At 49.0% G+C, this 22,934-nt stretch overlaps 1 protein-coding gene across 4 annotated transcripts in view; it reads right to left on the reverse strand.

Moving 5' to 3' along the window:
• The window catches only part of GNG7 (G protein subunit gamma 7), a 112,964-nt gene that overhangs the window by 62,295 nt on the left and 27,735 nt on the right, over nt 1–22,934 (reverse strand). For 3 of the 4 annotated variants that reach the window (XM_081135113.1, XM_081135111.1, XM_081135112.1), the window contains one exon: nt 16,957–17,015. The gene's annotated coding sequence lies outside the window, so the exon portion shown is untranslated. Of the gene's footprint in view, nt 1–16,956; nt 17,016–21,122; nt 21,258–22,934 lie in introns of all 4 variants that reach the window. The other variant, XM_081135114.1, reaches the window with a different exon arrangement.

Raw genomic sequence — 22,934 nt, forward strand, 5'->3', positions numbered from 1 at the left:
GCAGAGGGGTGTTTGCTAGTTCAAAGGGGGACAAGGTTGCACCCAACCAGGAAGGGTAACCTTTCACTACAAAATTCTATTTCTAAATTTGTTTTCATGGCCTTTAAGCATGATCCATTTCCCTCTGGCTTCACCTGGCTGCCAGACCACATAGGGAATTTTGCTAGCCTGTGGCCCCCTCCTCCATACAATTATATGGAAAATTATATTTCACAATTGCGTAGGTGTAAAGATGGCTATAACAAGGCTGAATTCATGATTATAGTCATTAATAGATTATTCATTTTTATCCACTGATTTTTTTAAAAATTAAAATTAATTATTAACATTTGGATAGGCCTATAAACACCTTCCCTGGGCCCTGGGCACGGGGCCTCCTGTGATGAATGATGCAGCCATCCTGCAAAAATGGCCTCGGCTGAAACTTAGCTTCTCATGAAGGCCTCCTCCTCCCTGGCCCAGGCTGGGTCAGCCCAGCTATGACACTCCCAGGAATTCTTGGGCATCTTCATTTCAAGGTCTGGGACTCTACTCTAGATCCTTCTCAGCCCAGGGTGATTCTGCCCCCAGGGACACTGGGTGATGTCTGGGGACATCTGTGGTTGTCACACTAGGGCTGCTCCTGACATTGAGTGAATAGGGGCCAGGGATGCTGCTCAGCATCCCACAGTGCCCAGGACAGCCTCACACAGAGTGACCCAGACCCATGTCAGCAGTACTGAGTGGAAGACCCTCATCTGTAAAATAAACTCAGACCCTGAGACTAGTGAATTCTGTTTCCTGAACTAAAATACTCTCACCAGACACTCAGAGCCCTCAAGGCAACCAAAGAGCTTGCTGAAAGCTGCAGTCACAGTGACATCTAAAGGAGTGACACATGCAATACAAAAAGCCGCCCAAGGAGGCAAGTCCCCTGGACCCAACCCTCTGCAGGAGGCAGGTCTACTCATTCATGATGAAACCATGTGCCCCACAGCAGGAGAAGCCACTACAGTCCAGAGAGCAGGTTTGGGAGATGAATCAGCTTGGGAAATTGAGGGAGAGTGGGGAGGTAGTCCTACACCGCAGCCTGAGCAAGGTCACATGACAAGCAATTACAAGATTCCCAGGGGTGTTGAACATTACAACCCAATATGCATGCAGTAAGGCAGGGTCCCCCATGGCACTGTTGACATCAGGGCCAGTCATTCTATGTGGGGCTGTCCTGGGCACTGAGGGGTGCTAAGCAGCATCTCTGGCCCCCACACACTCGATCCCAGGGGGCACCCCAGTTGCAACACACACAGATGTCCCCAAGCAATAACCGGTGTCTCTTGGGGGCAAAATCGCCCCTGGAGGCCCTCCTGCCTTGCTCCAATAATAGAAATGACTTCAGAAGCAGCTGCTCATACCCTTTGTCCAGTGCCCCGTGTTTGCACTGGACAGGATGTGGATGAGAAGCAGTGAGGAGACTGCAAAGGTCCCAGTTTCCTGGGCTGGTGTGTGTTGGAGCTCTCAGCACAGAGGCTAACATCCCTGGTTGCCCAATCCCTGGAAAGCACAAGCCCTTCTGCTTCACAGCCAAGAAATCTAGCAGAGGAGCACTGGGTTATGTTCTTGGCACTGCAGCTGCATGGCTATGCCCGACCCCAGGCTATTCCTGGCACTTGTCCGGGGAGGAACCCAGCTGTACCCAAGAGGATGGGACTTCACAGCTTCTGCCTCCCTCTCACACAGCCTGGATTAGAGAAGGCTCTCACCAGGGGTGACTCTGCTCCCAGAGGACACAATGTTTAGGAACATCTGTAGTTGTCATGATTGGGGTACTCCTGGCGTGGAGTGGGTGGGGGAAAGGCATGCTGTTCAATACCCCACAGTGCCCAAGTTGGCCCCCCACAGAGAAAGACTGGTCCCTGATGACAGCAGTACTGAGGGGACAGATGCTGTGTTAATTATTTGGGAGGAAAAAAATGAGTCTGATTGCTGCTCACAGTAGACACCAAAACAAATCCCTAAATGGTCAGATGGTGCAAACCAGGGTGACCCCAGCATCTGTGAGTCACCACCCCTGTCAGGTCCTGCATTCCACCTTCAGGTCAGGGAAAGAAGCCAAAGACCCAATGCAGGCAGGGAGGGGACAGGCCAGGGAGTGGGCCAGGCAGGCTGAGTGGCCCCAGGTTTCTGTTAGGCACAGGGGTGAGCACAAGACCCAGAGGCCTTGCACCAACTGGTCTGCAACAACTCCCATGCAGGGACATCCTGCAGGCAGAGTGCTGTTTCCCAACCTTTTTCTGGTCAGCCCAGTTTAACACACAGGCAGGTGAAGTAAACATGGATGAGTGCCAAGGATGGCCACTCGGCTTTGTAGCAGGAGTACTCGAGAGGGCACTCATGGTGGATGCAACCTGGCCTGGGTAAGACAGCCCTGTGGAAGGAGGGAGGGTCCTGGAGCCTAATGCCCACTCCCCTGCCAGAGCCCTCCCTTCTCTGGCCTCAACAGTAGAGCTGGCATGGCTGCCCTGTCCCCAGAGGGTTTCCTGCATGGGGAGACTTGTGTAGGTGCCCAGAGCCCTGCAGTCAGAGGGCCCACCCTTGGTTTAATACACTGCTCTCATCGTCCAGAATCTGGGTAATTTTTGAACAGGGGCCCACTTTCTCATTTTGCACCAGGCCCTGAAGACTCCACAGTTGGTCCCTCAGCTACAGAGGACAGAGTTTCTGAGGCCTCCTGGCTCCAAGCCCCATGTGGACACAACTCAGGGAAATTCAGGATGGACAGACAGGGAAGGCTAGGGCCAGGGGCATTTGAATTTCCAAGTACAGAGCAATGTGGAGCCACACCTGAGTTCAAGGTCTGCTTAAACCTAAGTGTCCAGTGACAGCAAGAATTGGACTCATTGTTTTTTCCAAATAATTAACACAGCGTCTCCTCCTCAGTACCGCTGATATTGGTGCCACATCGTTCCTGTGGGGCCATCTTGGGCACTATGGGGTGTTGAGCCGCATCCCTGACCCCACCCACTCAATGCCAGGAGCACCCCCAGTTTTGACAATCACATATGCCCTCAGACATCACCCCGTGTCCCCTGAAAGCAGAATCACCCCTGAATTAGTGGTTTCCAGGGGCTGGGAGAGTGAGAGTGGGAGTGACTATTAATGGGGATGGGATATCTTTTTGGGGTGATGGAATGTTCTGGAATTCAAGCAGTGGTTGTACAACTATGTAAATGTACTAAAGTTACTGAAACGTACACTTTAAAGGACGAATTATATGGTGTAAATTATATTTCAATAGAGCTGTTATTGTAAAAAAATTTTTTTTTTAACTTGAAGAATTAAGAAAAAAGAGCCAATTCTGAGACACAGCCTCCCACCTGTGGAGCACAAAGCCTGTTTTTCCATGTTCAGTTACTAAAGTGTTTGACCTCTTATGGAACCATATTTCTGTTCTTAATGGGAAGCACTTGACCCCTTCCTCTTTGTGCCTTAGTCTTTATTTACTCCATTGAGCTTCTTCAGTGTGGACAAGGCCCTGAAGCCTCCTCATGTAACCTCCTTTATCAGGGCCAAAAAAGACCACATGCCTTTGCTGGTCCACTGCCTCTATCCTCTGCCCTGAGTTACCAGCAAGAGTAGGAACAAGACCTCCATCTAGGCTAGAGTGGGACAATATAAAACTGTTGTGGAAATGTCCAGTTTATCACTAGTGAATCCCCCTTCCCCAATTCCCTTTCTTCCCAGGGTTATCAGCTGTCTGGACTCATCAGACTCAGGAAAATAAGAATTGTGTACTGATGTAAAAATAATCTAATAAAAACTTGCTTTTTAGAGAAGTTCCTTAAATGAAAACAAACAGGTTTTAGATTTAAAAAAAGAAAAGAAAAAAAGAGCTAACACACCTGTGCTTTGGCTGCAGGGTGCTGTCCTGTTTCATCTTTCGACACACTCAGTCTCCTGCTCGCTGCTCCACTTCGAAATTCCCACTGCGGACAGTCACTGCTCCCGCCCCATCCCCCACTACAGCCCAGAGCAGGGCCCAGTCTCCAAGAAACATGTCACCTCACAGGGTTGCTCAGGCCACAGGATCAACAAGATACAAAACAAGAGAAAAAGTAAAAACTGTCTCCTACCGAAGCAAATTAGAAAGATCTCAGGCAAGAATGCACCATTTTCAAGCAATTAACGGCAAAGAGAAGTCAAGGAACCATCCCAGCTGCTGTTGGGCTTCCAGGGCCACGGAACTAGCCGCACTGGGGGACTCTAGAGGTGTCCTTGTGTTATCGGAACCCTTGGCTAGGCAGCTGGCCTTGTGCACAGAACCAACACAAGGGGTGGAAATGCTGGCTCTGCTCAAGGCTGTTCTGTGACCTTGGATGACCTCCCCTATCTTGAATTTCCACTTTCATTGATAAAAGGGGTGGGTAAACGCTCCCCTCACAGCAGAGTGACCTTTCTTGAAGGTTAGAGATTACATCTCAGCTAAATGACTTGCACTGGGCTTGCACAAACAGTGGCCCCCTCTGGGATGACCCATCCCCCTTCCTGCACACCCTTCTGGGGTCTCTTCCTGAGGACTATGTTCGACCCACTTCTCTGTGGTGGGTTAAATAGTATCCCTGCAAATGTATGTCCACCTAGAACCTCAGAAGGTGACTGGCATGGACTGAACTGTGTCGTCCCCCCCAAATTTATACGTTGGGCTCCTGAACCCCAAAACTTCAGAATGGGACTGCATTGAGATGGAGTCTTTAAGAGGTGATTAAGGTAAAATAAGGATGGGCCCTAATCCAACATGACTGGCATCCTTTTTTTAAAAAATATATCTTTATTGACTTCAGAGAAAGGAAGGGAGAGAGAGAGAGAGAAACATCAATGATGAGAGTCGTCATTTATCAGCTGCCTCCTGCAGGCCCCCACTGGGGACTGAGCCCGCAACCCGGGCATGTGCCCTGACGGGGAATCAAACCGCGATCTCCTGGATCCCAGGTCCATGTTCAACTGCTGAGCCACGCCCGGCCAGGCAACTGGCATCCTTTTGAGTAGGACACAGGCATACACAGAGGGAAGACATGAGGACACAGAGAAGATGGCCGTCTGCACACCAAGGAGAGAGGCTTTAGGAAGAAGTAGCCCTGCTGACACCTTGATCTCAAAATTCTGGCCTCCAGCACCAGGAAAAAATTAATCTCTGTTGCTTAAGCTGCGCTGTCTGTGGTGCTTTATTACGGCACCCATAGCAGACTAACACAGTAACCTTATTTAGAATGTCATTCTCACTGTATACCATTTGTACCTTTTGAATTTTTATACCATGGCAAATTTATTTATGCAACAATATATTTTTCTTCCTAGAGGTATGTGGGCCCAAGTGAGGGTGGATGAGGGAGAAGCCACCTTATGACCCAGGTTCCTGATTCTGTGGCTCAGGCTGGGTTCCTTTGTGTCCTGGGGGGCAGAGAGGTGACCCTTAGGCTGGGCTCGAGGTATCATATCAAAACCAAAAGGTGTTTCACTCCTCAAAGAATTGAAAGCAGGGTCTCAGACAGATAATTATACACCTGTGTTCATACTAGCATTATCCACAGTGGCCAAAAGGTAGAAACAACCCAAGTGCTCATCAATAGATGAGTGGAAAACACAATGTGGTCCATCCACACACTAGAATATTATTCAGCCTTAAAAAAGAAGGGCATTCTGACACCTGCTACAAGGTGGATGAACCTTGAGGACATGATGCTCAGTAAAATGAGCCAAACACACAAGGACAAATACTGTGTGATTCCACTCACAGGAGGTCCCTGGAGGCAAATCCATAGACAGAAAGTAGATGGTGGGAGCCAGGGGTTGGGAGATGGTGATGGGGAGTAAGTGTTTAATGGGGACAGAGTTTCATTGGGAAGATGAGAATGTTCTGGAGATGTCTGATGGTGGCGGCTGCACAATAATGTGAATGTATTTAATGCACTGAGCTGTGCACTGAAAAATGGCTAAGATGGTGAATTTTATGTTATATGTATTTTACCACAACAGAGAAGAAAGGATGTTCCAAACACTCCTTATCTTTGTGTGTGGAACAACGCAGTCTGTGAGTAAATATGGTGACCCTGGTGGCCTCACAACACAGATGACCATCTCCAGCTGGCATCTCTGCCCAGCTTCCCCTAGGAGGCAGCTGAGCAGGTCTGAGTATTCTGGGAAGGGAACAGATTTGCCACCCTTTCCTGATAATTCCCAGGGAGGGGTGGGCAAGCGGTAGGCAAGGAACCCAGCCCCCATGCCCTCCAGTCCCTGGGTGTTTACTGAGTCTGCAGAGATCCACACCGCAGGCCAGACTGTTCCTGCCCGGACAGGAAAACAAGGTCAGCTTGGGACACAGAGCCACTGCCTACTGCCGCCTGCTGCCTCCTGCTGCCAGGGGACGGGCCCTGGGCCGGGGACACATTCTGTCCCTGAGATTCAGCTTCTTTCTTGCCCTCGGTCACTCACTGATTCCCAGCATTTCCATAGATACCAGAGATACTGGATGACCTCTGGTGTCTTTGGGAAGGAGGCAGGCAGAGCGAGAGGGGATGGGTGTGGGATGAGGCCTGCAAAACTGATCATATCCTCTAGTCCCTGAGGCCATCCTGGGCATCGGAGGCAGTTATCACTCCAAATTTACCAAATGGAAACAGGGCAGGAGGAGGTGCCTGCTTGAGCAGGGGTCTTGGAGCTGGGAGGTACCGAGGTAGGTGCTACTTCCTGGGCCTGGCTCCAGAGCCCAGGCACACCCCCAAAATGGCATGGTCAGTGGCCTTGTGAAAACAGCCCTGAGGTCTGCTGGGACCTACGCCACCCTCACCTTCAAGGTGCCTCAGTTGCCTAATATGTAAAACAAGGAGGTCAATCAATTGTTGCCGGGGTGGAGCTGGAACCCTCTATGGCTCCCTACTGCCCAAGGGATAAAGCACTGTTTCTGCCTGTGGGCTCCTCGCTCCTCTCTCTCACCTTGAACCCGACCGAGGTCCTGGAACCAGCCTCTGCTCCTGTGCCACCTGGAGGGTCCACCTACCCTTGTCAGCTCCAGGGCATTGTCAACCTCAACTCAGACACAGCTTCCTCCAGGAAGGCCTCCCTGAACTCTGGAAAAAGCCCCCTGGACAAGCACCTCCTCTAATTCAGGCAGTGTCAGCAGCATCAATTCTCTTGGCCAGGGTCTCACCCAGGGTAATCCTGCCCCAAGGGGACACTAGTGATGTCTGGGGACATCTGTGGTTGTCACACTGGGGGTGCTCTTGGCATCGAGAGTGTGGGGGTCAGAGATGCTGCTCAGTACCCCACAGTGCTCAGGAAGGCTCCCCACAGAGAGTGACCCAGCCCTTACTGGAAGCAAGAGACCTGGTAATGGTTTGCCAGGGGCACTGGTGGGTGTGGCCCCAGCCCCAAGACCTTGTTTCCCCTTCTCCTTCCCACCTACCCTGTGTGCCCTTCCTCACACCTGCAGTCTCGGTGCCATGAACCCCCACCCAGACCTGGCTGGCTGTTTCTCCTGCTGCCTGGCTTTGCCAGTCTCTCGGGCGAGAGGGTGCTTGGCTCCAGGAGCTGGCCTCTCGTCCGAGCAGGGCTCTGAGTCGGCCAGGATATTAGTCAGGGTGCTAGGGAATGGTATGTTAAAATTCCAGGAGGCTCATGAGCTCAGACCTCAGCTCCTCGATGACTCAGCCAGAGAAGACCCATGTCATCATTATTCCTTTCAGGGTACAAGAATTATGTCCTTGAGGTTCCATTCACTGGTCCTAGTCATAGGCTCACCTCTCTGTTCAAAGGTCAGGTGAGGATTCGTTCTTTCTCTCACTCACTTACCAAACATCCAGCAGGTGGTTAGGCGAGGTCCCTGGCCTTAAGGAGCCAGATCCCTGGTCTGGGCCTAGTGACACTCAGCTAATTTGAATATCACAAAACAGTTAACATGTGGCCCTGTACAAGTTTCTTAGCCTCTCTCTGCTGCTGTTTTCTCATCTGGAAAATAGAGATAATTAGCTCTAATTTGCAGGGTTGTGGTGGGTTTTAGAATGAGCGTGTCTGAAGGCAACATAGTTGGTGTAACAGTCAGCTACTGCTGCATAACAAGTTGTCACAAACTTAGCAGTTTAAAACAATACACATTTGTCATCTCACAGTTTCTATGTTAGGAATTAGGGCACAATTTAACTGGGTTCTCTACTCAAGGTCTCTGAAGCATGAAATCAAAGAATTGGCTGGGTTGAGTTCCCATCTAGAACTTAGGGTCCCTTCCAAGCTTATTCAAGTGGTTGGCAGAACCCATTTACCTGTAGCTATAGGACTGGGGTCCCCATTTCCTTGTTGGCTGTGGGGTGGGGGTTGATCTCAGCTCCTAAAAACCATATGGCCTCCTCCACAGGCAGTTCACAATGTGTCTGTTTGCTTTCTTCAAGGCCAGCTAGAAAGGGTCTGCCACTGCTTCTAATGTCTGTCTCCACCTCTGCCCCCTTTTATTGTGGTAAAAAAAACGTAACACAAAACTTACCACTTTAACCTATTTTATGTGTACAGCTCAGTAGTGTTAAGTATATGCACACACATGAGTAAGAAGCACTCTCTCCACTTTATGAGTGGTGGTCCTGCACACCCATAACTTAGGCAAAGCCCAATCTGCATATGTGATAAACAGTGGTGACCTCTGCATACTACATGATCCCCGTACCAATTTCTGGTCTCATGTTATAGTTATGTGAGATACCACTCCAGGGGAAAGCTGGGGGAAGGGTGCTCGGGACCCCCTGAACAATTTTTGTAATTTCCTTTGCAATTATTTCAAAATAAGGGTTTTTAAAAAAAATTAGGCAAAGCCATAGGTACATTTAGGTGTAAGGGCCAAAGCATGCCAGGCATTCTCCAAACACCTCCTTTCTCCCTCAACCCTGGTCCTCCCCCGAGTCCTGGTGATACATACTGCAGGGAGTTGCAGAGGTCAGAGGGGAGGGCAAAGATGCCCTCTGTTCAGCTTTGGTGGAGACTCAGCGCTGGCTGAATCTCCCTGCCTATGTCTATGCGCCCCTTCTACCTCTGTGTGGTCAGCAGGCTCCTAAGAGCCCCTAAATCCCTGTAGATGAAACCCGGAGTGTGGACAGGGCCTGTAAACATGATAAGACACCCCTGGTTAAGTTATTTTGTACAAAAGAATGAATTTGGAGGATGTAATTAAAGTCCCAAATCAGTTGACCTTGAGTGAATCAAAAGGGAAATTTGCCTGGGTGGGCCTGGCCTAATCAGGTAAGCCCTTCCTGAAGTGAGAGACTGGAAGCGTGAGGGGGTCTATAGAGGAGACCATGTGGCTAGGACAGGACCTGAGAGCCACCTCTAGGAGCTGAGAGTCATGTCATCCCTAGCTGGCAGCTGGCAAGATAACTGAAAGGAAATGGATCCTGCTGACAACCTGAGTGGACCTGGAAGTGGGTCCTTTCCCAGTTGAGCCTCAGATGAGAATTTAGCCCTGGCCAACCCATTAAGACGCCGAGCAGAGATCCAGACATGCCACGTCCACAATTCTGACTTGTAGAACCAGGAGCTAAAGGAGAGGTGTGGTTTAAGCTACTATGTTTGTGGTGACTTGTTATGCAGCAACAGCTAGCAAATACACTTTATATGTGATAGCAGAGAAGAGCACCTGGAGTTTTACAATCACTTTTGTATTTAAGGGATGCTCCCATTGCTCAGGAAATTCTAAGCGTTTTGGGAGCTGTAAGCCCGGAGCTGCGGATAAAGACCAAAATATGTATTTATTATTAATCATACCATCACACCTCCCAAAGGCCCCACCTCCAATTACCATCACACTGGGGGTTAGGTTATACATTTGAATTTAGGGACACCAATGGCAATTAGAGACAACTGGTGATTCAGTTTATGGCAATGATGGACAAGCTCCCCACACACTAGTCCCCTGTGGGCCCTGCATTTAATGTACTTGCTCAGGTCTCCACTGTGCTCAGGAGCCCTCAGCCCCCAAGCCCCTCCCCATCCCCAACTCCTGAACACAGCCCACCTGGGCCCTCTCCAGGCAAGTGGGTATTTGCTGACTAAAAGAACAAAATGGGAGGGAAGAGAAATCAGGCTGACATCCTTAGTGCCTACCAGTTCAGATGGAATCAGGGCAATGTATTACAGGGCTGAGAATGGGCCTTGGAAGGATGTGGGGACCCCTTCTGCCCACCTCAAATGAACTCCTCTTGGGCCTCATCACGGCTCCCCCGGCTCACCCACCTGCTTGTCATATGTGACTGTCACCCCTATGTGTGCTTTGAGTCCAATGACTCTCTGATGACTGCCTGCATGCATCATCCCCTGCCCTGAGGCTGACTGTTCAAGTGGTTGCCTAGCAATGAGCGCGTGCCTGCAGGTGCTGCGGTTCTGCCGGCCTTTGTTGCCAGTGGGCTGTTCCAGTTCTGGCTGCCCCACCAGTAGATCTCTTCGGTGATCTTGGATATGAACTTCTCTGGGCTTTTATTTTCAAACCAGTAAACGCGGATGGTAGCGCTAGCCAACCCATGAGAGGTCTAGCTGAGAGAGCTTAGCCTGTACGGTGCAGAGGAGTGGGGCCTGTAACTGTGGCTTGGGTGAGAACCACAGTGATAACATGAAGTGGAGAATAGAGACAGTGGTCTTGAGTCACCCTAGGAGGCAAAAATCTCATAGAACAGGGTCCTCCCTCAGCACTGCTGACATCAGGCCTGGGTCATTCCCTGGGGTACAGCCATCCTGGGCACTGTGGGGTGCTGAGCAACATCTCCAGCCACACCCACTCGATCCCAGGTATACTCCCAACTGTGACAACCACAGATGTCTCAGACATGGCCTAGTGTCCCCTGGGAGTAAAGCTACCCCTGAGTGAGACACTACTGTAGGGATCAAGGTTGTGTCTGAGCAGGGCCTGCTGCCTGGGGAAGCACCATGTGGCTTGGTCTCTGGAATCCAAGGTTCCAGGCTGCAGGTAGAGGGTCCTGTAGGCTGCAGTAGGAGCCCCATAATTACATAAATACTGTATACGTTTTCTGTTGGGAAGGTGGTGGTGGCAGCCCATGACCTTCCATGAGCAGAACATTCTAGATTTTGACTGTATATCTTGGCAGTCCTTCTAGAACAATGTGTCCATGGAAAGAACTGATAATAATGTGCATTTTCACACACCCAGGACAGACCAAAAGCCCGGGGGAAAGACGAGAGCTCTGATTTGCACGCCAGGGCTGGAGTCTGCTCCCCACACAAGGGCCACTCTCTTAAGATAAAAGCTCTGGCAATGCTTTCAGCAGAAATGTTCAGAAACTCCCAGAGAACAGGAGCTATCAGGAAAACACGCTCTGCTGCTGGGAGGTTATGAAGTTATTTTGTGCTGTATGCAGTGAGCAGGACAGCTGCAGAAATGCCTGACCTTGTCCAGGGTCCCCCTGGGCACTACTGGCACCGGGGCTAGGTCAACTCTGTGGGGCCCATCCTAGGCACTGCTGAACACAAAGCAGCATGCCTGGTCCCACTCACTCAATGCCAGGAGCACCCCTATCGTGACAACCACAGGTGTGTCCAGGCATCAACCAATGTCCCCTGGTGGCAGGATCACTCTCACTTAAGAATCACTGATTTAGACCAACATATGCAAATTATAATCATTTCCACTGGTGGCCCCATTGCAGGTGCTCAGTAGGCCCCAGTGGCTAATGGCTATCATTTTGGAAATCACAGTTCTGGACACTGTGTTCAGCTCAAAACACTATGTCATCACAAGAAAGCTCGTACCAGGGCAGCCTAGATGTCCGAGCCAGGTGACTCCCAAGCTGAATGGTTAGTGCAGTCAGTGGACAGGGGGTCCGAGGTGTCCTTGAGAAAGCCCTTGCACTGCACAGCTGTTATGTTGGAGGGGCTCTCGCTTGCTGTTCCATGAGGCAGGAAGCAGCTAGCTGTGCTCCCAGTCTCACCCCCTGAACTTCCAAGAGAATGGTAAGTGCCACCCAGTAGAAACTTAACCACGTCCAAAGACAGAGTGTGAGAGGAACCAGTAAAACAGTGTCTCGCTGTGTGATCCTGCGCTAGGGGATACTGGGCCATGTCTGAGGACTCCCATGAGTAGGTCCACAATTCTTGCTTGAACATCAGCTCTGTGAAAGCCAGGGGTCTTTGGTCTTCCTTGTCATGTTGTTTTCCCAGAGCCTAGCCCAGGCAGACATTTGGAAATCCTTGCTGAAGAAATGAATAAAATCTCTGGGAGGGTCATCATGTACCCAGTCAGGCCAAGCAGTAACTGCACAGGTGACTATACTCAAAGTTGTGACAGAAACCCAAGGGTGCCGCAGGGGATACCGGGCATATTCCACACCCAGAAGGCCAATGGGGCTTCTGAGGGTTGGTGTTATTTAAATGAGTCCCAAAGGAGAGGCTTCATGGGGCCAGCGTGCAGAGGTACCACGTGGCCAGAGCTTCAGGTCACTATAGGACCTGTCTTTGGGGGTGCGAAAGCAGCAGCCAGGCTGCCACCCACAACCTTGCCTCTTCGCTTCCCTGGTGCAGCTTCTGCTCCAGCCACTGGGCCATGCCCAGGTACAGGGTTGGTCTGGGGGGTGCAGATGCTCCAAGCACCCAAAGTCACAGAGCTCATGTTTCCTGCCTCTCTCCTACACCCGACAAATGGGAGTCTCCGTGTCTATGAGGCAGGGGGGCCCCCAGGATAGGGTGACTATGGGACTTTCAGCGCTGAATCAGAATGTCTTGGAGAATGGGGACCCGTGGTCACAGGGCTCCAAGAGGGGCAAAGGATTGACTGAAGATATCTGGATACCCATCTACACCCACCTGAATTTCCATCCACACCTGGGTCTCTGTGGGGCCCATGCTGAGCCAGTCTGATCCCATGGGCCTTCTCTGCCCCCTAGTGACTGCCAGAGGAAACAGCAGCCCTCTGATGAATGTTGCCCAGGCTCAGGCACTCTGGAGCAAACGCCACCAACCACTGGCATCTGCAGAAATTCAGAGGAGTGCATCAGAGCGCTGGTTCTGCCTTCAGGATGGGCAGCAGCAACCCTCACTCAGTGACACACTGGCTCTCTGGAGACAGGTGGCTGCTCGGTAATGGGAGACCCTGGTCAGAATCTTGTACATCTTGGACCCTTAATCTAGTCCTCTGCCTGACGAGGACCCTTAATCTGGAACCTCTGACCCTGGTGCTATGGGGAACTGAATGTGAGGATGCCTGTGGGTGGGTAACACAGCACCTGGCAAACACAATGCGCTCAACAAGTGATTATTAACTTTTTAAAAACAATCAGGACAAGCCTGGTATTACCCACTTTGAGGAATTTCTTTCGCAACTCTTGCAAGACCCGCCTGTGGTATGCCAGCTCAGCAAATAATTGTCTCCCTCCAACAGGGCTTCCCCTCGGCTGACATTGGGCGGTAATTCTCCGTTGGGCTGTCCTGGACACTGGGGGGGTTCTGAGCAGCATCCCTGGCCCCCACCCACTAGATGCCAGGAGCACCCCTAGTCATGATAACCACAGATGTCCCCAGACATGGCCCAATGTCCTCTGAGAGGCCAAATCCACTCTCAGTTGTATGCAAAGGGATCAAAACCAAAGAAAACGCTTGGAATTTTCAGCTACTCTGTGACGTCCTGTTGACACATTAGAGTGAAACTCAAGCACCACACTGAGCTCAGACTGCTAGAATGTTTTGTCTCCAGATGATGTTCCCCAGTCATCTCTAGAAAAATTCTCGGTAGCACATATGGAAATGTAATTAGCAGCTGTTTTTCCTCTGTGGAGATGACACAGATTTGGGTCTGTAATAAAGACGAATGAGTCCCTTTAGACCTCAGGGCCAGACTGTGCAGGATCCCTAGCTAGTACTGCTGACGTCAGGACTTGGTCATTCTCTGTGGGGGATTCTCCTGGGCACTGTGGGGAGTTAAGCAGCATCCCCGGGCCCACCCACTTGATGCCAGGAGCACCCCTAATCGTGACAACCACAGATGTCCTCAGACATTGCCATTTCCCTTGGGGACAGGATCACCCCGGTGAGACCCACTAGTACAGTTGAATTTCAAACAGGTCAAGGATTTAAGTGCAAAATATGCAATTTGGACACATTGCAGGTGAACTGTTTTTATAATCTCGAAACTGAAGAATGCCTCCCAAACACAAAGGAGAACACTTGTGTCCGGGAAACATTTATAGTTCTAGTTCCCTATGGGAGAACCACCACCAGCCAAGTGGGAAAACACACTCAGAAAAATAGTCGCATTTGTGACACACCAGAGTCCAAATGGAGAAATATAGTAAATTCCAACAAATATGTGCAAAGAGCTCACGCAAATCCATGAGAGAAAGAAACTCCCAACACAAAGGAGATTAGACAACATAGCCAGGCCACTCACAGCAGAAGCTCCTAAGAGAGAATGCTGAATTCATGGATAATGCAGAAGACCACGACACAGCAGCCACACAAGTGACCTGGCTGGTCAGATTGGTAAAGACATGAAAACTGTAGTTGGGATGGTAAGAAAAGGGGCCCTGGAAATAAAAAATGGTATATTTCCGGAGGTCCTGTGGCTGAAAGTCAAAAATGTAAATGAAAACACTCTAATTTAAATACACACACACACATATACACCCCACAAAACTACTTATAGGAACTTACCCTAAGTAATAACCAACCAAGGCTATACAAAGTTGGCACAAAAACATTCATCCCAAAGCATAGCAAAAAGGAAAAGAAAATAAACACCCACAGGAGCCTACCAAGAGGACACCAGTCAAATCAGTTATAAAATCATCTCTAAAAAATTAATTATAATTTGTCTATAAGGTGGAATGTTAAGCCAACATCAGGAAAGATGGAAATCTAGCTTTACTGATAAGAAAAAACGCCCATCAAGCGAAATGAGCTCACTAAAAAAAAAAAAAAAAAAAAAAAATCTACTTATTTAAAATCATTGTGTGAATGTAATTCACAGAAACTCAGGGACGATGCTCAACAGATGTCAGCAATGGTCATGGGGGGGGAGGTTTGGGTGACATTGCCTTCTCTATACTTGTCTGCATTTCCACTATGTTTTTACAGGACGTCAGTGTGACGTTGATACTGAAAAGAACTGATGGGCGGGGTTTGCTTGTCCATGAGCTGTGCAAACCATACACCCGGCCACAGCCTTGCCCAACTATACACATAATTCACCAAACTCCCCACTGGTTGGCGACTTTGTAAAATAGGAGTTACATTTTAGGTTTTTTCCCCCCATTGATTTTGAGAGAGTGGAAGGGAGGGGGAGAGAGGAGAGAGAAACATTGATGTGAGAGAGACACATCTATTGGTTACCTCCTGCATGCACCCCCACTGGGGGTGGGAACTGAACCTGCAGCCCAGGTACATGCCCATGACCAGGACTCGAACCTGAGACCCTCTGGTGTGCAGGCTGATGCTCTAACCACTAAGTCACACTGGCCAGGGCAGGAGTTACATTTTAAATCTGCTCTGGACCTAGGCTGAGCATAAACAAGTCAGGCAGACACCAGGACTCCAACCTCAGCTTTTGGCCTCTGGCTTCAGGGACAGCCTCTCTCTCTAGCTTAGATAAAATATATATTTTTTAACTTTACTGAAGTGCACTTTAACTTCTGTAAAATTCACTAGTTTAAAGTGCATAACCCAAGATTTTCTAGTGAATTCACTGAGTTGTGTGACAGTCCCTGCCACGAAGTGTTAGACCCTTTCCTTTATCCCATCAGATTCCTGGTGTTCATTCACACCAACCCCCTTCCCACCCAGGCCCTGGCAGTTTTGCTTCTTCTAGAAATTTCAACTAAATGGAATCATATAATGCATTGTCTTTGGGGTCTGTCTTCTTTCGTAACATTTTTTTCTTTTATACAAATACACACACTGAATGGGAATAGCCAACATTATAGATATCAGATCTCCCTCAAGTTTATCCATAAACACAATCCTAATTAAAATTCCATCCGAATTTTTGTTAGAGGCCGGAAGTTTATTCTAACGATCGCATGAAAGAGAAAACTCCATGACAGAAGCAAAGACATCTATGAAAGATGAAGGAGCAGGAGTGGGGCCTCCCTGCTGGGCAGGAAACATACCAGAGAATTATAGTAAACACAACAGGCAGGCAGTGGCACAGAGCGCACAGCAATCTCTAACTAATTTTCACATTATTCCCTCTTCCCACATTGTAAAAGCCACTCAAAATCCTTTGGGGAATGAGAACAGAGATAAACAGATAGGAACTAACAGAACAGGGCCTGAGCCTTAGCTTTGGTCCTAACTTGTTAAAAAAGAACCATCCTGCCCAGCTGGTGTTGCTCAGTGGGTGAGCGTCAACCCATGAACCAGGAGGTCATGGTTCAATTCCCGGTCAGGGCACCTGCCTGGGTTTCGGGCTTGATTCCCCGGGGGGGGGGGGGGGGGGTGCAGGAGGCAGCTGATCAAAGACTCTCTCTCATCACTGATGTTTCTATCTCTCCCTTTCTCTCTCTGAAATCAATAAAAACATATTAAAAAAAGGACCTTCCTGAAGCCACTGAGGTCTTTCCCAGTCTGCCAGGGTGGGTGACGGGTTTCAGATATTCATCACGTCCAGTGACTTAGCTCTGTTCCTGGCAACAGTTAAGCTAAGACGGCTGAAAGCAGACTAACACAGTTGCACACTCTCTGCCCTGACCCTGTCCTGGGATAGACTGGGACCAGCCCTTGTCCCCCTACTTCATGGGCGACTGGAGCTCAAGAGCACAAGACATTCCGTGTTGCTCCAGGCGCTCTTGATGGAAAAGACAAACCCTCAGAGAAGAGTCAGGCGCGCACAGCAGGACAAATGCTCCAATGGCAACCTGGCCTCTTCGCTCTCATCCTGGCCTGGAGCGGCCAACCCAATACCTGCATGAACTGCGAATGTGAAAAAAAGGAACACTTCATGACACTGACCTGTGTGCAAGGCCTGGCTGCCTTCAGTGCTGAGGTTCCAGGAACCCAACGTCTGCTCCCTGGAAGAAAATCATAAGACTTTAGTTGAGCATCATGTGGCCAGAAATTCAGGTGTTACTGCGGGCATTAGCATCAAAGAATTGCAAGCTCATAACTAGACAACGATAAAATCATTTTGGGAGTCCTGCCTTCTGGTTACTCTGACAGACACTGGGGACAGCACAAATAGGATGTTTCAAGATGCAGAGAGGATAGATTTGAGGAGATCAGAGCCCTGGCCGGTATGGCTCAGTTGGCTGGAGCGTTGTCCCATATGCCGAAAGGTTGCGGGTTCAATTCCCTGTCAGGGTGAGTATGGGAGGCATCTGATGGATGTTTCTCTCTCACACTGATGTTTCTCTTTCTCTTCCCCCTTCTCCTCTTTCTAAAATCAATGAACATAGCCCTAGCCAGTTTGGTTCAGTGATTAGATCTTTGGCTAGCAGACTGAAGGGTTCCAGGTTCGATTCCAGCCAAGGGCATGTACCTTGGTTGCAGGCTAGGCCCCATTCAGGGTGTGTGCACGAGGCAACCAATCAGTATGTCTCTCTCACATTGATGTCTCTCTCTCTCTCTCTCTCCCCCCCTCTCCAAGCAATGGGGGGGAAAAATCAATGAACATATCCTAAAGTGAGGATTAAAAGGGGGGGGGGAAGGCAATTAGAGATTGATTATATTATCCCTGATAAATCTCCACATGTTCCAAAACTAAATTAAATGAGAGGATTGGATGTTTACGTGACCTTTTAGAAATTATAAAAGACATTCAGCCCTGGCCAGTGTTGCTTAGTAGTTAGAGCATCAGCCTGCACACCAAAGGGTTGCAGGTTCGATCCCTGGCTCTGATCAGGGCACATGTGGGAGGCAACCAATAGATGTGTCTGTCTCACATCAATGTTTCTCTCTCTTTTCCCCTCCTTCCCTCCCTTCCACTCTTTCTAAAAAGCAATGGAAAAAATATTCTCAGGTGAGAATTAACAAAATAAAATAAAATAAATTCCCTTTTTAAAAGGAAGACATTCACCTGTATCAGTTGAACCTCATGGGAGGAAGAAGGGGAGACTGAGTCAATCCCCTGCCCCAGGGCGCCCATAGGGTGACCAACTCACCCAGTTTTCCCTAAGAAGATATAAGAAATAAATGCATTTTGAGGTCTTGGACAGGGGCAGAGAGAGGAAACTAGTGAAATCCGAATAAGGAGTGGAGCTGAATTCAAATAAATGTACCCACATCTGTTCCTTGGTTGTCACAAATGTACCATGATTATGGAAGATGCAACCACTCGAAAACTGGGTGATGGGTAGATGGGAACTTGCTGTACTATTTTTGAAACTCTTCTGAAAATCCAAAACTATTTTAAAGTTAAAAGTGTATTTAACAAAATAACGCAATGAAAAATTTTTAAGTGCTGGTTCCTTTCTCTGCGTTCCAGGCTAATTTGTTAGTATAAGGCCAGGACGGTGAACTGAAATCCCCACTGTAACCTGAAGGTGGCACCAGTGCTCCAGGAATGCCGTATGCACTTTGGAATCTAACCCAGCAGCGTATGCTCTTCCCAGGCCACCACTTAGGACGGGGAACTGCTGGGGCACTGGAGCAAGAGGGACACCTGGGGACTATCCTGCCAAGTAACAGTGGCTGGAAGAGGTGAAAGATGAAAGGGCTGGAGCAACATGCCCATGAACCTGGAGGCCAAGACTTGCCTCATCCTTGCAAGAACCATCTATGTATATGATCCTTCAATTTTTTTTTTTTTTTGGAATCAATTAAAGACTCACAAGAAATTGCAAAACTAGTAAAGAGGAGTCCCAGGCACCCTTCACCCAGTTTCCCAGATGACAGCTCCTTACACAACTAAGAGGCATTATAAAAACTAGGAAACAGTGACTAATAAACTAAGCACCGTTTTTTAGACAGTCTTATTAAGATATAATTCTGATGCCACACAATTCACCCATTTAAATGCATGATTCAGTATGGGTTTTTCTGTATATTCACAAAGTTGTGTGACCATCACAATTATATTTTAGGACATTTTCATCATCCTTAAAAGATACCCTGCCCCCCATCAGCAGTCACTCCCCAGCCCTTGGCAACCACTAGCCCACTTCCTGTTTCTGAGGATCTGCCTGTTTTGGACATTTCACATAAATGGAATCACACACTATATGACCTTTTGTGTTTGGCCTCTCTTGCTGTGCATCATGTTTTCAAGGTCCATCCACATTGTAGCAAGTGTCAGTGTCTCATTGCTTTTCATGGCCGAGTAATATTCCACTGTGTGGATGGACACATTGTTACCCATCATCCACTAATGGACAGTTGGGTTGTTTCCACCTTTTGGCTGTTGTGAATCGTATTGCCGTGAGCACAGGAGTTTTATGAATCACTTAAAAATGGTTTCTCATTCTGCCCTGACATCTACCAACTGCAAATCTCCCCATCCCCGGCCCTTTAACAACAGCTGCAAGCTGCTGTCCTTGAGCCCTTGGACTTGGACTTGAGCAGTGAGGTGATCTCCACCCCTGCTGCCCTTGGCCCAGACCAGCTTGGGCCGGGGCAGAGAGCAGCCTGGACAAAACACATCCCTGCAGCTCCATCCCCAGGGCCATGAGATGGCAGGCTGTGAGCTCTACCAGCTGGCACCGAGCTATCCGCATGACCTTCACAGGCTTGCTCACCCAGACAGACGCTGGACTTTCACTTTCTCGTCAGAGTGAATCCCAAGCCCCCCAGAAGGGTCAGCACTGAAAAGAGGAGGTGGGACCTCTCCATAGGACCCGCTAGAGAATTTTCAGAGCCAGCGAAAAAATGAAACAGTAGGACCCCTGGTTCAAGAATTAGTGCAAATTTCAAGATGGCAACAGCTGGGTGCGCAGGAGCCTGCAAAACCCACACAGACCCTGCCCTTAGGAACTACCCACAAAGCAGGGTAGATAAACCTCAGACACAAATAATGAACACTCTGGGTAGAAAATCCCAGGTGCTGTGAGGGAGAAATAAATCCTTAAGGAAACAGGGGCCTTATTTACCATGGTGGTGATCAGGGATGCCCTCAGGAAGGACTCACACTTACTCTTGTGGGCAGCATTTCCTACAACCTGTGAGCCCCATTGTCCACATGCCTTTTTTAAAAATTGAGATATATTCACATACTATAAAATTCACCCTTTTAAAGTGTCTGATTCAGTGCCTTTAGGATATTCACAGGGTGTACAAGCATCACACTATATAATCCCAGAACATTGCCACTGCCCCCTGAAGAGACTGTGACCATCAGCATCATATGGTTCAAAGGTGAGTCTCCCCAGGAGAGACAAGATCCCAAATGGCAAGAATGTCATGTGTTTTCCTTGCATGGTGGTTCCAATAGCTTTCATGGAGCCCACCTATAGGGGGGGCTCAGTAATTCCTGTAGGTGGTAAGGGAACACAGCCTATGGAGCAGGAGGATGTTGGGGAGAACAGGCCAACCCCAGAGCTGGGTAAAGTTGGGCCCCTTCCTGCCCAGAACCTGGCCTGAAATAGACAGGGACACTTGGGAACCCCACTGCATTCCTATGGGCTGGGCACAGGGGCACGGTCAGCACAGGCTTGGCTTGGAGCCAGGCCTGTAATGTGGGCTAGTTCTCAGCTGCAGACTTCAGCTGTGTCATCTGTCACCTTGAAAAAGGAAGACAAAAACCACGATCTCAAACCAAGAGTACTTGAGGGTCTTCCTTCATTAATTTCCTAGATTTTTTCTCCCCCTTACAATTCAGAAAGGGTTCAATAGATTTGTCAGATTATCAGCTAATGGGTCTAAGCGGTGGGTAGTGGGGCAGGGACACAGGTGACCGGATCCTTAGTTCCCAAACCTGGATGTTTGAAACTGCTAAAAAGAGGGCCGTGAAATTGGCTTATTGAAATCCCTGATAAAGGGCTGCAGGAACCCGTCACCAGTAAGGAGCTGAGGAACCAGCCCCAACTGACCCAGGATGTCAAATCTAGGCAGGAAGCCAGCAAGTCCCTACCTACTTCTCTAGATCAGAGCTACCAGAACTTTTTCAAAGGGTTTGCACAACCAACATCGGCGCAAATGCTGCCCTCTCCCCCTCTAGAATCTGGACCCCTCCCCCCACTGCTTACATTTGGGGCAATCGTTCTCTGTGGGGCCATCCTGGGCACTATGGGGTGCTGCAGCATTCCTGGTCCACCCACTCAATGACAGGAGCTCCTGAGGTCATAAGGCCATAGATGTCCCCAAATGTCGTCCATTGTCCCCTGCAGGGAGGAGGAGGAAACACTGCACTACAGCTTCCTGAGCTGCTTTCTCATCTTAAAGGGTAAATCCCTTTTCAGGCAGGACCCTGTTATCGACCTCATGGGGTGGGAGGGGGGGGTGCAAAGGGGTACTCACAGAGAACTGGGGGACATAGAGGCCCATGCGCTGTGCAGGTGGCATGGAATGTGACTTTAACCCATCAATCCTGAAGCCAGGGGCTCTGGGCAGATTTTGAGGCACACCTGAGACCCAGGATTGATTACACTTTCTCATGGAGCAGCAGAGAAGGGACACACCATACTTGTCACTCCTGCCAGATATAAATACATTTAAATTGTGTGCTCTCACCCTGGCCAGTGTGGCTCAGTGGATCAAGCGTTGTCCCATGCACCAACAGGTTGCCAGTTCAATTTGTGATCAGGGCACATGTCAGGGTTGCGGGTTCGATCCCCAGTAGGGGGCATGCAGGAAGGAGGCAGCCAATCGATGTTTCTCTCTCCCCCTCTCCCTCCTCTCCCTTCTTTTCTCTAAAATTAATTTTAAAAAAAAATTTTTTAATTGTGTGTTCTCTGTTTGAGTTTGATTCTTGGGGCAGGGGGACAAGGATATCACAATGGCTGTGGCCCTCCAGGAGCCCCAGCACATAATGGACACACAGTATGTTGGTGTTATGAGAGTTTCCTACAGAGTGGCTTATAAACACTGGTTTCTTCTGAGGAAAAAAAAACAGCATTCCACACCAATTATTGGCAGGAGTCATTCAGGAAAGGCGATGGCGCCAAATGGCACTGTGGGGTCAGGCAGACGTGTGCTGAGTGCTGGCAATGGCACCTAATGGCTGCGTGTTTTATGTCCCGTGGCTCCATTTTCTCAGCTGAAAAAGAGCAAAGACTATCTACTTGGGGGTTGAGAAAAAGACTGAAATTGGATGACGAATGCAAACCTCACAGCACACACTGCTCTGTGAGAAATACTCCTGTAACCCAGAACAAAAGGGATAGAAATAAACTTTGTTTACTGCCTGCCTGACCCCAAGACTTCACCTACTGGTGGTCACACCTTTGTTTAATCCCTTCCCCTGAAGTGTTGGTGGGGCCAGTGACTCTGGCAAAGGTGAGGGGGGGTCACTTCTGATATTACACTGCAGAAGACTATGACTTCCGCCTGGCTAACAAATTCAACTTCTGTCTCAGCCTGCACGCTGTGACAAAGCAATCAGCCAAGTCGGCAAAGTCCACGTGGCCTCCATCCAGCAGCCAGAGAAGAACTAAGGCCCAGAGAAACTGCATCCAGCCAACAGCCACAATGCTGGGAATTGGCAACTTCCCCAGTTGAGCTTTCTGATGAGACCCCGGCCCTGAATGACACCTTGATTGCAATCAGTGAGAGAACCTGAGCAGAGGACCCAGCTAAACCAATTCCTGTATTCCTGACCCACTGTAAGATACTAAATGTGTGTTGTTTTAAGTCACCACATTTGGGGTGATTTGTTATGCAGCATTAGCTAAGTAATAACATAACAGGAGCCCATTGAAGTAAACCATTCATACAGTAGAATAAAAATATCCCAATACTTACTGAACACATATGTGCCAGTCTCTATGCTACACATTTTTTATATATATCTGCTCATTTAGTTATAACAACTATTATAATTCACTTCTTCGTTAATCCTC

The sequence above is a fragment of the Miniopterus schreibersii genome (assembly GCF_964146895.1).
Source record: "Miniopterus schreibersii genome assembly, chromosome: 4".
Taxonomy (NCBI): Eukaryota; Metazoa; Chordata; class Mammalia; order Chiroptera; family Miniopteridae; genus Miniopterus; species Miniopterus schreibersii.